The sequence below is a fragment of the Pinus tabuliformis genome, chromosome 6, assembly GCF_031772625.1.
Source record: "Pinus tabuliformis cultivar Carrire ecotype Pingquan chromosome 6, CPIR1, whole genome shotgun sequence".
Classification (NCBI taxonomy): Eukaryota; Viridiplantae; Streptophyta; class Pinopsida; order Pinales; family Pinaceae; genus Pinus; species Pinus tabuliformis.
Genome location: NC_142292.1, coordinates 1,650,753,185 through 1,650,768,949, shown reverse-complemented (window position 1 = coordinate 1,650,768,949; position 15,765 = coordinate 1,650,753,185).

The window sequence follows — 15,765 nt, the reverse complement described above, 5'->3', positions numbered from 1 at the left end:
TTGTTGTATGAAAGCATTCTTGTCTAGTGTTTCTCAAACTTATATAGAGCCATATTTATTATACTTTTATAGTTTTACTTAGATGCTCACATTTCTTAATTTAGGTGTTTTTCTTAGTACTATTTTATGCACAGATTTATCTTTAAGAAAAGTGCAAAGTCGAGAAGGGTTCTATATTTTGAGCAGGGGACACTCTTCTAGGTAAGAGGTACTCTATTCTAGGGAGCTTCTGTCATGCATGTTAGATGCTTTATCCTAGACAGAGTTCCAAGTACTTGCCTCCTTGACAAAGTCCCTACCAGACAAGATACCAGTGCATAGAGTTCCAAGTCCCTAAATTTTCCAAAAACCCACCCGACCCTAGCTATCTAGCCTAAAATCCTTTACAATCCAATCATATCTTGGCTGTCATTTCATAGAGAAAGCCCTCTCTGTTTTGGTAGGGCTGTTGGCATTATGATTCAAGTGTTGTCCTTGATGGCAACTCACTCAGTGGATGGTACAGGTGCTCAGAGGTTAGTACAGGTGATGGCAACTTAATCAGAAGACAGATCTCAGTACAGCATGCCAAGGAAGCTCATACACGCTGTTTCGTTAAGCCCAAGTCGCGTGTACACGCGAGTTCGATTCAGAAAAAGCGCGTGTATGTGGAAAGGTTCCTTTGGTTCATGGTGGTTAGTCCTTGGAAGTTGTGCCTATGATTTCGGACCATTATGTCTCGACGGGCGTGTCGATCCCTAGTTTTAAAGTTGATGGTATTGTGTTACTATGGTTTTGGCTCTTGGTATTGAGAAAGGCCTAAGGCTATATAAGGAGAAGAAGATCATTAGGCAAAATCATCTTTTGACAAGGCATGAATATCTAAGAGAGAAAGAGATCTGATATGCAGGTTCTGAGTTGCATGATCTAAGCCAAGGAGAGATCACATCGGTTAATGGAAGACTAGATCTAAGGATAGATCGGGATCTAATGGTTTGAAATGCACTATCATGATATGGTTGATTATGCGTATTTCTAGATCTGCATATTGTCGCAATGTTACGTTCTGAGTCTAACTAATGTCTGGTACAACTGCAAATTGAGAAAGTTTATTTTTAGATCTGTACGCAGGTTGGCTTCGGTAAAAGAGCGTGTATACGCGGGTTCTGCTCATTAAAGTAGCGTATATCTTTTGAAGCTTGATTTGGGTTTACAGTGGGGTCTGACTGTTATTGCAGAGTTCTGTAGTCTGCTCTGTGTTCTGGTAACTGGTGATTGACAGGGTTCAGTGGTTCAGTGATTCAAAGTTTGGTTGTTTTATGCTTCAATGATCTGTTGTGGAAATTGAATGAATTGTGGTCTTCAGATTGTAATGTTGTGCTTCAGGAATATCCAAGTCTGAAAATGTATGAAAAGTGATACCTGGAAGAAGGAAGATTGTAGGTCAGCACCTACGTACTAGTATCTTGGCTAGTACAAGAGCAAAGGGGGTTGGAGCTCCCTTCCAAGGAAGTTTGGAGAACGAGAGAAGGTTGAAGCCTTCTGCAGGTTGTAGCCTGCGTACTGGTATAAGGCTGCACCAGTACAAAAGATTGTAAACTGAAGTTTCATATTAAGAAAGATAGAGACAACTTGCAGCAGGTGGTTTTCACCCACATTGGGTTTCCACCTTATATCTTGGTGTTCATGTGTGTGGCTTTTTATCTGTTCTGTTATACTGCACATGTTTACTGTTAATATGATGAATAATGTCCTGATGCACTTAATTGAAGAATAAGCTAACTAAATTGTGAGTTTTCTGCTTATACGCTGTTTTACTTCGTCACAGTAGCGTGTACACGCTGGTTCACTTAACTGAAGTAGCGTATATGTTTCTGGGCATTTGAAAAGTTTGATTAATCTGATAATACTGATTCACCCCCCCTCTCAGTATTATTTCCAACAATTGGTATCAGAGCAGGTCCTTCAGAGAAGCTTGATCGCTTGAAGGAAGATCATTCATCATGAGCAACTACGAGAAAGAAGCATCAATCAGGCCACCGGTTTTTGATGGAACAAATTTCAATTATTGGAAGGTAAGAGTTACTGCATATCTTCAATCTCTTGGTACAGAAGTTTGGGACATTGTAGAAACAGGCTATGCTTTTCCTTCAGCTACTCCTACAGATCCAGCTGAGAAAAAGGCATATGAAACAAATGCAAAAGCAGTCAGTACTCTATTAGGAAGTATATCTCAAACAGAATTCATGAAGGTCATGCACTTCAAATCAGCAAAAGAAATATGGGACAAAATGATCACTAGCTATGAAGGAGATGAACAGGTAAAGCAAGCTAAACTTCAAACACTCAGGATTCAATATGAGACTCTCAAGATGTATAATGATGAAAGTGTGGCTAATTATTTTCTTCGGGTAGATGAGATTGTTAATTGTATGAAAAATTTGGGTGAAGAAATAAGAGAAACTATAGTAGTTCAAAAGATTCTAAGATCTTTATCCCCCAAGTTTGAATCTAAAGTATCTGCAATAGAAGAAAAAGAAAATCTCCGTGTTCTCACTATGTCTCAGCTACATGGAATTCTAACCGCTTATGAAATGAGAAAGGGAGGTCCATCTGACAGAAGGGAAGCTGCTTTTAAGGCATCAGGAAAAGAAGATTACTATGAAGCAAGCCATGTTCCAGAAGAAGAGGAAGAAGAATCAAATTTTGTCAGAAATCTTCAAAGGGGTTCTGGAAGGTTCAGAGGTAAGCTACCTTTCAAATGCTTTGCTTGTGGGAAAGTAGGTCATTATGCTGCAAAATGTCCTTATAAGGATAAAGGAAAAGAACCTGCTAGATGGAACAAGAAACAAAGTGCAAATAGGAAAAGCTACTACACCCATGAAGATAGTGATGGCTTATCAAACAGTGATGAAGATGAACAAGGTAATAAATATAAGCTGTTAATGGCATTTGAAGATGATGATTATGAGGATGCTATAGATGTGGATAATCTCTATAATGAAATCACTAGACTCAAGAGAGGCATAGAAGAAAAGAATGTGATCATTGATACTTTGCAATTTCAAATTGATGAAAAGGAAAAACATCTTGAAAAACTAGAAGGTGAAATTGTTGGTCTCAGAAAAGAAATTGAGAAAACAAAAGCTATTAATCTTAAATTTGTCAAAGGATCTGAAACTTTGGATGAGATTATCAGTGTGCAGCGGTCTCCTCTAAACAAGACAGGTTTGGGCTATAATGGAGAAACCTCTCAAGCATCCACCTCAAAAAGTTATCTTGATGCAGCAAGAGGAAATGAGCGGAAGAACAATGAAGATAATCAGGTAAAGCAGGGACGAGTTACAAACAGAAACTATCAGGGACAATCCTCCTTAAGGATGAACAAAAGCTACAACCAACCACAGGTAAAATCTTCTCAGTTTGGCTCAAGAATAGATGAAAATAGAAATTACAATCAGTTGGCTGGTAGATTCAATAACCGCAGAAGCTTCTTCAATGGACAATGCTTTTCTTGCCACAACTTTGGTCACAGAGCAGCTCAATGTGTTGCATATAAAACAATCATGACTAGGGAAGCTCAAAAACAAAGAAGTATGACAGGGATTACAAAAAGGACCTATAACAACTTTTCGGTGCTTGAAAATGAAGTTGAATGTTCTATTTGCAATAATTTTGGTCATAAAGACTCTGAATGCAGGAGCAGGTTTCAGGAGAAAAAGGAACAAGCCACAAGCACCAAAACATGGAGAATAAAGGAACCTCAAACAGAAAGATGTGGGATAGCATTTTATGCAGAAGGACAGGAAAATCTATGGTACATTGACAGTGGATGTTCGAAACATATGACAGGTGATAAAGAAAAACTTGAATCTTATTCTACTTTAGAAAAGGGAAAGAAAGTTTCTTTTGGAAATGATACTCCTGCAACTATAAAAGGAAAAGGTATTGCTCCTTTGAAAGAAAAGGTCAAGGCTGGAAATGTTTTGTATGTTGATGGATTGAAGCATAATCTTCTAAGTGTCAGCCAGATGTGTGATCAAAAAACAGAGGTTATTTTCAGATCGAATGGATGTCTTGTTCGTGATCTTGATACAGGTAAAACAGTTCTCAAAGGCAAAAGAACTCCAAATAATCTGTACATATTTGAAGAAGGACAACAACAATGCTATCTTAGCAAGGATGAAGAGCACTGGTTATGGCATCGAAGGTTGGGACATCTAAGCTTCTCACAAATAAGGAAAGCATGCAAATATCAGGCAGTTCGCGATCTTCCAGATATCAAAATTCCAGACAACACCATATGCAAATCTTGTCAGTTTGGAAAGCAGACCAGAACTAACTTTCCAGAGAAGGAAGGATCAGCTAGCTTGCCTCTTGAGCTAGTCCATACAGATGTATGTGGTCCATTTAGGAAAAGGACACCTCGAGGAGAAGAATATCTGATATTATTCATTGATGATTTCTCAAGGTTTGTTTGGTTAGGGCTTATGAAGCACAAAGATGAAGCATTCGAAAAATTCAAATCCTTCAAAGCATTGGCTGAAAATGAATCAGGACACAAAATCAAGTGCCTCAGATCTGACAGAGGTGGGGAGTTCACATCAAATGAATTTTTTGATTTCTGCGATGAACATGGGATAAGAAGAGAATTCTCTACAGCTAGAACTCCTCAGCAAAATGGGGTTGTGGAAAGAATGAACAGAACTATCCAACAAATGGCTCGTGCTATGCTCGATGAATCAGGTACTCCTGCAACCTTCTGGGGAGAAGCCGCACATGCTGCTGTTATCATTCTTAACAAAACAAATGTCCGAGTAAACAGCACTCAAACACCTCATGAGCTTTGGAGTGGTAAAACTCCTTCCGTGAAGCATTTCAAAATCTTTGGGAGCAAATGTTATATTAAGAATACTGATGAGCAACTTGGCAAACTTGAACCTAGAGCAGATGAGGGCATTCTTCTTGGTTATTCTCCACATAGCAAAGCATACAAGTGCTACAATAAAAGACTTGGCAGAATTGTTGACAGTATTGATATAGTGGTTGATGAGAAGGGATATATTCCTAGGCAAGTTCATCATGAAGAAGATGAAGGTTACTCTCAAAGGCGAAATGATGAAGAAGAAGAACCTCAAGAAGAAGAAGAATCTCAAGAAGAACCAGAGGAGCAGACAAGAATAGAAGAGAAGACTCCATCCAGATATGTCCAAAAGAATCATCCAGAAACTCAGATTGTGGGGCAGAAAGAAGCAGGAGTACAAACAAGAAGGACACTTGCAGAAGCTTCAAGCTACTTGGCTCTACTCTCCTCCATTGAACCACAAAATGTGAAAGAAGCATGCAAAGATGAATGTTGGGTCAAAGCAATGGATGAAGAACTTGAGCAAATCGAAAGGAACAACACTTGGGAATTAGTTCCTAGACCAAAAGATAAGAATGTAATAGGAACAAAATGGGTCTTCAAGAATAAGTTAAATGAAAATGGAGAAGTAATTAGAAACAAGGCCAGACTTGTTTGTAAAGGGTATGCACAGCAAGAAGGAATAGATTTTGAAGAGACCTTTGCTCCTGTGGCAAGACTAGAGGCCATCCGAATGTTCCTTGCTCTCTCAAGCTTTCAAAACTTCAAGGTATTTCAAATGGACGTGAAATCAGCCTTCCTGAATGGAGACTTAGAAGAAGAAGTATATATTGAGCAGCCAGATGGGTTCATTCTTGGGAATGATCCAAACCTTGTATGCAGATTGAAAAAGGCTCTCTATGGGCTCAAACAAGCTCCAAGGGCTTGGTACTATCGGTTGGACAAATATCTTCACCAACAAGGCTTTTCAAAAGGATCAGCAGATAGCAATCTCTATATAAAAGTTGAAAATAACAAATTGCTAATTCTTGTTGTTTATGTAGATGATATTATTTTTGGCAGCAATGAAGAGACTATGAGTCAAAACTTTGCCTTGGTTATGCAGAAAGAATTCGAAATGTCACTTCTTGGAGAATTGACATATTTTCTTGGATTGCAAATCCAACAAAATGAAGGAGGTATCTTCTTGTCTCAAACCAAATACCTCAAGCAGATCTTGAAGAAGTATGGCATGGAAGAGTCAAAACCAGTATGTACACCCATGGTTACAGGATGCAGCCTCAGTGCAAATGATGAATCAGCAGCAGTCCACCAACCCACTTATAGATCCATGATTGGGAGTTTGCTTTATTTGACAGGTACTCGACCAGATATTACACATGCAGTAGGAATGGTTGGAAGATTTCAAGCCAACCCAAAGGAAACTCATCTTCAGGCAGTCAAAAGAATCTTCAAATATCTTCAAGGGACCCAAAACTATGGCTTATGGTATCCTAGAAATACAGATCTCACTCTTCATGCTTACACAGATGCAGATTGGGCTGGAAGTGTGGATGATAGGAAAAGCACAAGTGGAGGTGCTTTCTTCATGGGTTCCAGATTAGTATCTTGGTTCAGCAAGAAACAAAGTTCGATTGCCTTATCTACAGCTGAAGCAGAATATGTGGCTGCAGCATCTTGTTGCACACAACTTCTTTGGATGATGCAGACCTTGCAGGACTTTCAAATCACTTGCACTCCACCTGTCTCTATCTTATGTGATAATACAAGTGCAATCAGCATTTCAAAGAATCCAGTCATGCACTCAAAGACCAAGCACATACCAATCAAGTACCATTTTCTTCGGGAACAAGTGCTTGAGCAGAAGGTCAAGTTGGAGTATGTTCCTTCTAAGGAGCAAGTTGCTGATATTCTCACAAAACCACTGCCCAGGGAAACTTTTGAATATCTCAGACAAAAGCTGGGAGTAGTTAATGCTTCATCCTGTTGTTGAAATTTGTTTGTTCTACAGAAAAGTTGGTATACGCAGGTTACGGAAGGAATATGAGCGTATACACGCGGATTCATGGTGGGTAAGTCGCGTGTATGCTGGACGCTTGTTGCAGAAAGAATATCCGCGTACATACGCTGTTTTATACAGGATAAAACGCGTATATGAAGTTCTGAACAGCAAGGGAAAACTCTGAAGTTCTGAACAGCAATAGGAATGTCAGAATTATTCAGGCACAGTTTCAGGGAGTGCAACAGGCACAGGTTCAGGGGGAGCAGCTCAAAAGTCTCATAAAGCATTGTTGGCATTCAGATGTTTTTGGTTGTTGGTTTCAGGAGAAGGAGCTCAGAAAGAAATTCTAGTTGCTGATCTAACAAGATGTTTATCAGATGCTGCTGATGTCTTTCCTAAGTCTTGGTCTAGATCTGTTGTCTCTATGTCATGTATCTCTCTTGTCTCTTTTATGGTGTCAAGGTCATGTAACGGCCTTTGTTGGTTTCCCCACTATGCCTGGATGAATGCTGTAATATAATTGGTTGTTTCTGATATGTTATGGTTGTATGTATTGAGTCCTTTGGTGATAGAAAGGTCCCATATGGTGTATAAGTCTTGGTTCTTGTTGAAGAACATCTTTTGCAGATCTAGCCTACTGTCAGGGGGAGCACGAGTCAGCACAGCCAAGCAGAAGTATCAGCATGTCCTCAGGGGGAGCATAGCCCTTTGCCCTTGATGTCAAAGGGGGAGAATAACTTGGTGTGGTGGTTGCCATCAAGTTCAAAGGGGGAGATTGTTGGCATTATGATTCAAGTGTTGTCCTTGATGGCAACTCACTCAGTGGATGGTACAGGTGCTCAGAGGTTAGTACAGGTGATGGCAACTTAATCAGAAGACAGATCTCAGTACAGCATGCCAAGGAAGCTCATACACGCTGTTTCGTTAAGCCCAAGTCGCGTGTACACGCGAGTTCGATTCAGAAAAAGCGCGTGTATGTGGAAAGGTTCCTTTGGTTCATGGTGGTTAGTCCTTGGAAGTTGTGCCTATGATTTCGGACCATTATGTCTCGACGGGCGTGTCGATCCCTAGTTTTAAAGTTGATGGTATTGTGTTACTATGGTTTTGGCTCTTGGTATTGAGAAAGGCCTAAGGCTATATAAGGAGAAGAAGATCATTAGGCAAAATCATCTTTTGACAAGGCATGAATATCTAAGAGAGAAAGAGATCTGATATGCAGGTTCTGAGTTGCATGATCTAAGCCAAGGAGAGATCACATCGGTTAATGGAAGACTAGATCTAAGGATAGATCGGGATCTAATGGTTTGAAATGCACTATCATGATATGGTTGATTATGCGTATTTCTAGATCTGCATATTGTCGCAATGTTACGTTCTGAGTCTAACTAATGTCTGGTACAGCTGCAAATTGAGAAAGTTTATTTTTAGATCTGTACGCAGGTTGGCTTCGGTAAAAGAGCGTGTATACGCGGGTTCTGCTCATTAAAGTAGCGTATATCTTTTGAAGCTTGATTTGGGTTTACAGTGGGGTCTGACTGTTATTGCAGAGTTCTGTAGTCTGCTCTGTGTTCTGGTAACTGGTGATTGACAGGGTTCAGTGGTTCAGTGATTCAAAGTTTGGTTGTTTTATGCTTCAATGATCTGTTGTGGAAATTGAATGAATTGTGGTCTTCAGATTGTAATGTTGTGCTTCAGGAATATCCAAGTCTGAAAATGTATGAAAAGTGATACCTGGAAGAAGGAAGATTGTAGGTCAGCACCTACGTACTAGTATCTTGGCTAGTACAAGAGCAAAGGGGGTTGGAGCTCCCTTCCAAGGAAGTTTGGAGAACGAGAGAAGGTTGAAGCCTTCTGCAGGTTGTAGCCTGCGTACTGGTATAAGGCTGCACCAGTACAAAAGATTGTAAACTGAATTTTCATATTAAGAAAGATAGAGACAACTTGCAGCAGGTGGTTTTCACCCACATTGGGTTTCAACCTTATATCTTGGTGTTCATGTGTGTGGCTTTTTATCTGTTCTGTTATACTGCACATGTTTACTGTTAATATGATGAATAATGTCCTGATGCACTTAATTGAAGAATAAGCTAACTAAATTGTGAGTTTTCTGCTTATACGCTGTTTTACTTCGTCACAGTAGCGTGTACACGCTGGTTCACTTAACTGAAGTAGCGTATATGTTTCTGGGCATTTGAAAAGTTTGATTAATCTGATAATACTGATTCACCCCCCCTCTCAGTATTATTTCCAACAAGGGCTAGCTACCAAACTAAAAGCTTGGTCTATGGTTACCTTCGTCGATCTCTTCATCATCCTAAAACATTATGGAGGATAACAGAGGGCATGACAACTAGGGAGTGCCAAGGTGTTCTAGTGAATGTAAGGTTCCCAAGTCATGGAAAAATGTAATGCTAGTTGTGAGGTCATGACTACCAATGCTAGGGCATGCTAAGATGTGCCAGATAGTATGAAGACATGTCAAATAAGCTAATATGTGCCAAGTGCTAAGGCATGCCAAGATGTACAAAGGTTCCAAGTCCCCGCCTCCACTTCTTCCATATGTTATCCACTTATGACATTTCTTTCGCAATATTTAGTGCATTTGATAGTTATAGGTCATTTATAGGTTATAAATGTCTTCAGAGTTTCACTTCTAATTGAGTATTCAACTGAACATATTGATTATCTTATACATAACTATTTTTCCCTCCACCCAATTTTCATAACTTCAATAACCATTAGGTAGGGACCTACATCTTCGATGTTGATTTTCTTGTTTAGTAAAATATTGCTGAGACATTAATTTATTGAAAGTTGTGGAATTTACAATTTATGAAGTTTCAAGGTCTAATTTAAAAAAATATAATTCTTTAAAGGTTGCTAACTCAATGGAAGAGCACCTTCTTTACAAGCAGGAGGTTGGTGGTTCGATTCCATTGTGACCTGACATCCATATGGAATGGTGACGATCAATTTTTGGTGACAGAGGCTCTTTAAATCATCACCAATGAGCTTTGGTGACATTTTTTGACCCTCACCAAAAATATGAAATGGTGACGGTTAACAAATGGCACCATATATACACATCAATAGTGATGATCCTCAAAGGTCTGTAACCATAAATCGTTGTTGTTGATATGAAATGCTGATGGTCGTTGTCCATCATTATAGTCATTATTCGTGATGGACATTGAATGTCACCACAACACCTATACTTCTAGAAATGTGGCTTTTGGTGACAGTCAATGAACGTCACCGTACATATGCACCAATAGTGACGGCCATTAAAGATCCATCACAATAAATCATTATTGTTCATATGAAATGGTGACGGTCAGTATCCATAATTATAATCAATATTCATGATGGACCTTGACTGTCACCATAACACCTATACTTTTGGTGAGGCCACCTTTGGTGATGTTCAATTTTTGGTGACCGAGGCTATGGTCCGTCACTATTGCTCATATGCAATGGTGACGGTTGCTATCCGTCATTATAAATCATTATTGGTGACAAACTTTGAATGTCACTACATCACCTATACTTTTGGTGACGCCACCTTTGGCGACGTTCAGTTTTTGGTGACGGAGGCTATGGTCCATCATCATTGCTCGTATGAAATGGTGACGGTCGTTATCCGTCATTATATATCATTATTGTTGATGGACTTTGTATGTCACTGCAACACCTCTACTTTTGGCGACGCCACCTTTGGTGACGTTCAGTTTTTGGTGACAAATGCTCTTTTGACAGTCACCAATGATCTTATGGTGACATTTTTCACCCCTCACCAATGTCCTTTTTACTTGTAGTGCCTTGAACCAGTGTTAGACCTAACCCAATTTTGGGCCATTCAGATCTTGGGATCCCTGGCAAAGTTAAAATCTCTAGATCCCAAAAATTCCTAATGATCCATTTAAGAAGTAAGGGGAACCAGTGTGGTCACATAAAAAAGGTTCCCAAAGGATTAAGGGAATAGGAAACCAACATGGGTGTGGAAGTTAAGTATCATAACCATTAGTCTGAGGTTAGGGAACTTAGTCATCTGCACAAAAGGGATGAATTTTAAAGAGCTCAACATAATATGAACATGGAAAATTTGTTGTTAATGGGGTTGTTGGAGTTGATGGCTCACTCATGGTTCTTCTCATCAACTATACAGGTTGTAATGAATTCCCTACCTCAAATAAGCAAGTCATAAGTGAAGATTCTGTTGAAATCCTATGTATGAATAATGATAAAGAATTAGGTAGGGGGAGCCATATTGAAGAAATTAAAATATTTGGTAACATGCTATAGTTTGGTCCACCTCAAGCCTTAAAAAATTCAATGCATATTCTCCTCAGGCTACGAAAATTATTATTTAGTAGTACAAATAAGAAGTGGAGGCTCTATTGAAATCCTATGTATGACCAGTGATAAATTATTAGGTAGGGGAAGCCATATTGAAGCAATTAATATCTCCGATAAGATGTTATGGTTTGTTTTGCCACAAGCCTTGATAAATTCAATGCATATTCTCCTCAGGCTACGAAAAGTATTATGTATTTTTTCTCACTTTTAGGATGTAGAATGACATGCTGAATGAGGCTATTTGATGAGTTTAGGTTGTGTGTAAGTGTTGAGTTAGTTTTTACTATGGGGGGAGTTATAAAAGTGTGTTATTGTAGCAGTTGAGGCATGATGTAATGCAAAAGAGTGAGAGTTGTGGTGTTGTGTGTGTAGCTATTTTGGATGCCATATTTATTGAGTTGAGAAGGTGGAGAGTTGAGAAGGCCAAGTATCTGAGTAAGCCATGTGAGTTGAGGAAGCAAAGAGATAAGAAGGGAAAGTGGCTGAGAAGCCTAGGAGATGAAAAGGCCAAGAAATTGAGAACACCAAGGGTTGAGAAGGTTGAGATTTGATAAGCTTAAGAAACTAAGAATACTAAACATTTGAATGTGCTGAGACTAATATAGAGTGAGCATGATTGAAGAATTATTTAATAAGGCCAAGAAATGAGAAAAATAGAGTTGAAAGGGTTGAGACTATGAGAGACTATGTTGATACAAAATATCTAAAAAGATATAATTAGATCTAATTATGAGGACGTTGTAGAGAAAATAAAGAAAATGAGGATGTTGAGTGCATTGTGTTATATCATACAGAGAAAAAGTGAAGTAATGAGCAGTAATATTGATAGAAAAGAGAATCTGTGGGCCTATGTTTGAAAATAAATGAAAAATGGGTCTACATGATTGAATAGGTTGGTGCCTTCACTTCAAGGAGTTGGTGCTTCCTTCAGGTGGGTGCTGGAGAAACATCTTGGGGGTTAGTTCCTCTTGCAAGTTGGTGCTTATGAACCAGTGAGTTAGTTCTTCTTGCTAGTTGGTGCCAACAAGACAAATACAACTTGATGCTCCTGCAAGTCGGTTCTTGTAAATTGGGGAGTGGTTGCTTCCTCCTAGATAGTGCTAGAAAATAGAAGGTAACAAAAATTTGGGGCTTGCATTACATAAAGGATCGACAATATTGGTGATTTTCTGCCTTTATGGGTTTCCATGTAAAAAAAAATTGTGTCATATGTGTATGATGTTCATCGTGTGACTGTTTATTGTATGAGATGTCTACATGTAATGTTGTTGAATGGTAAATTGTTTAAATTTGATGAAAATTAATAAAATATGCCCTAAATACTGATTTATTGTTAGAAATGTAGATCACTACTGGGGGTTTGAATCAGTAGTGATAATCCTTATATAGTTTTTATTTCTTTTTGTTAGTTTATTGAATAAAAACACACGTAAATAACATCGGTAGATCTGCATATAAAATCAACATAAAATCAACACATGAAATCCATGAAAAAAACCAATACAAGCATGCACAAATAAACACAAGTATTTATGGCAGAAACCCTCAAGGGGAGAAAAACCATGCCACAATTATTATTTTGCTTTGAATCTTCTATTAATAAAAAAAATTAGCTGGCCACTACCAACAAGGAGCCACCACCCCTATAACAATTTAGTTGGCCACAACCAGCATGGATCCACCACCCCATTCAAAATTTAGTTCGACACCACCAACAAGGAGCCACTATCCCTATAACTCTCTAGGGCCACTTTTCATAATATTTCAAACTGAACCCCAAACATCTAAGAAACTCCCTTTGCATCACAATCTTGATTAAATCAATAGTAACAAATCCCCATAGGAAGTCCTCTCTCTCAATTACACAATCCTTTGCAACTTCTCCTCCACCCAAAACACAACAACGTACATACAACACTATATGAGAATTGTACAATAAAATTTGATATGCTTGAAATATTTAATAAGCTCCTACAACCACACTACTTCTCTCTCAATGCCCTCTTAATGGGTCACTCTCTCAATCCATCCAACATCAACTCCTCAAGGTATTTTCCTATATATAATGTTTCTCCTTAACTTTTCATGTTTAACCACCTTCTAGATGAGGAGAGAACTTTCTCGAACCAAGTGACCATTTACCATGAGAAAATACAAAAGTATAAACCCATGGAAATGACTGGAAAGCACATGGAATCCAAGAAAAATCACCTACAAGGAGTAACATAGGTCCTACCTTCATGAATTACATTATAATGTGTCCCATACACTTCTCTCGAGTGTTACTAACATAGGTGTTCTTCAGGTAACCTTCATTACCCTTGCCAAGCTTCCTTTCTTCCATATGCTCAGCTCCAAACTTCCAAAACCTATTCATGCAAGTCTTCAAACACCTCCTAAGATTGTAGGACCTATGCAAACACATGTCAAGTCTCTAATGATCATGACAAATCCTCGAAAAATGTTCAATATCCGTATGCAAGTATCAGGAAAGCATCATACGCATCTCATAATCCCTCATTTATCAATTTTTAGCTCAAAGTCATGGCATGGACATGGAACTTTGAGACACTATTCCAAACGTAGGAGACCGTACATTAGACCTGTATAATGATGAACACCGAGATGAACAATGCTAAGCATTGGTTGACATCAATGGAAACACTACAATGTCAACAAGCTCCCCCTTTGACATTGTTATCAACATGATCCTGATATTTCTTCTTGAATGTGATCATTGAAGCTAAGATGAATCTCTCTCCTCCTTTGACATCAATGGGAAGGGGCTAAACATGCCAAGGCAAATACCATGCCTTCTCCTCATTTAACATGCTCCACCTAAACATGCATTGGACTGCACCATCTTCTCCAAATTATTGACACTCTCCTTATCTACAAATGAAGATTTATTCTCATAAGAAAATATCTCATCCATTCTGATGTCCATCAACATTCACTACTACCTATGCCTCCTTAACTCATGCCAAATGCTACAACAACTAAATCAAGGACTCCATGAAACATGATGACCATCTGATAAACAATGGGACACATGGCTAAAAGGATTAAAACAATGTCAATAAATCCAATTCTCCTCCATTGATCACATAGTTGAGAAATATATGTAGTAAACTCCCCCTGATCACAAGATACATTTGATAAAAAACACAACAAAGAAACAATACACTTGTCCTTTTAGAAACAACAACAAACTTGATCCACTACACTATCTTTCCCAAATCATAGCAACATATAATAGTCAACAAAATTCTCTCTCTTTTAATCATTAGCAACAACCAAAAACCACCAATCTTCGCATAAAACAACGCTTCCTAGCATCCATACAAATAGGAACATACTCCCCCTGAATATACATTGGGATAACAAACATCTCCATAGCTATTATACAATGAATTTTACCACTTTCATTGCCTCCTTGTCACATGCTAGGGGCCATAAACTATCCAATGAATCAAATGCCAAATGATATATAGGGCTTTATCATGAATTACAAAGCAATACTAATATCTGACATATAGCTACAAAAAGACTCTAAACTCTCTCTCCAATGGATTCTTGACACCAATAAAATTCCATCATTAACCAAGCAGTAAAAACAACATTTTTACATGGATTTAATAGTGCACACACATGTTATTACATGGAAAATTCATATGACTCATCATAATCCATGCCTAGATAACTCAACCAAATAGATTCCAAGACTCATGATAATAACTCTCATGACCTTATATGAACAACAAAGTTATAAGTATTTATCTCGCACACTAGAGTGCATAGATGAAGATCTACTACAATACATGCTAAGCACCATGGCTCAACTCTATGCGTGACCAACACAAAACTAAGATAATTTCATCCATAAGCTAATACATGGTTGTCATAAGTACTAATAAACAATACATAAGAGTCCTCTCTTCAATGCATGCCTAATACAATGACATAATGCATGTACATGACATATATGATCACCAATATGTGCTCTACATAGAAGAACTATAATCATAATATATATCCCATGATAACATGTGTCAACCTCTCCAAACATCAAACATAGACTAAGATCTCAACAATAATAATTAATAATATATGGCAATGCTCAGTGGCCCAATAACAACATATATAAGAAAAATAATGAAGGCTCTTTGCAACATGAAAACCCTCATATTAGCAGTAGCAATAATCAACAACATAACATAAATCCATCGTGATCAAACTCCTAATTCCTCTTCATATTGGTCACAAGTCTCTATCATTGGAACAACATAAGTATCTGCAACCATACACAACAAAAACCATACACCATCATCATATTGTTCCCCATGGTATCAACACATACATGACAAACTCTCACTCACTGGTAGCATATATAACTCATATAATTATATTAATTATACATTACATATCATGATCTAAAATAAACATCAATCTGAATGCAAATTTTTGTCTCAATATAATACAAAACAATTGGATATTAACTCATACAATACTATGAGGCAACACATAATCCATGCAAAACCAAGGCACATACTCCTACAACAAA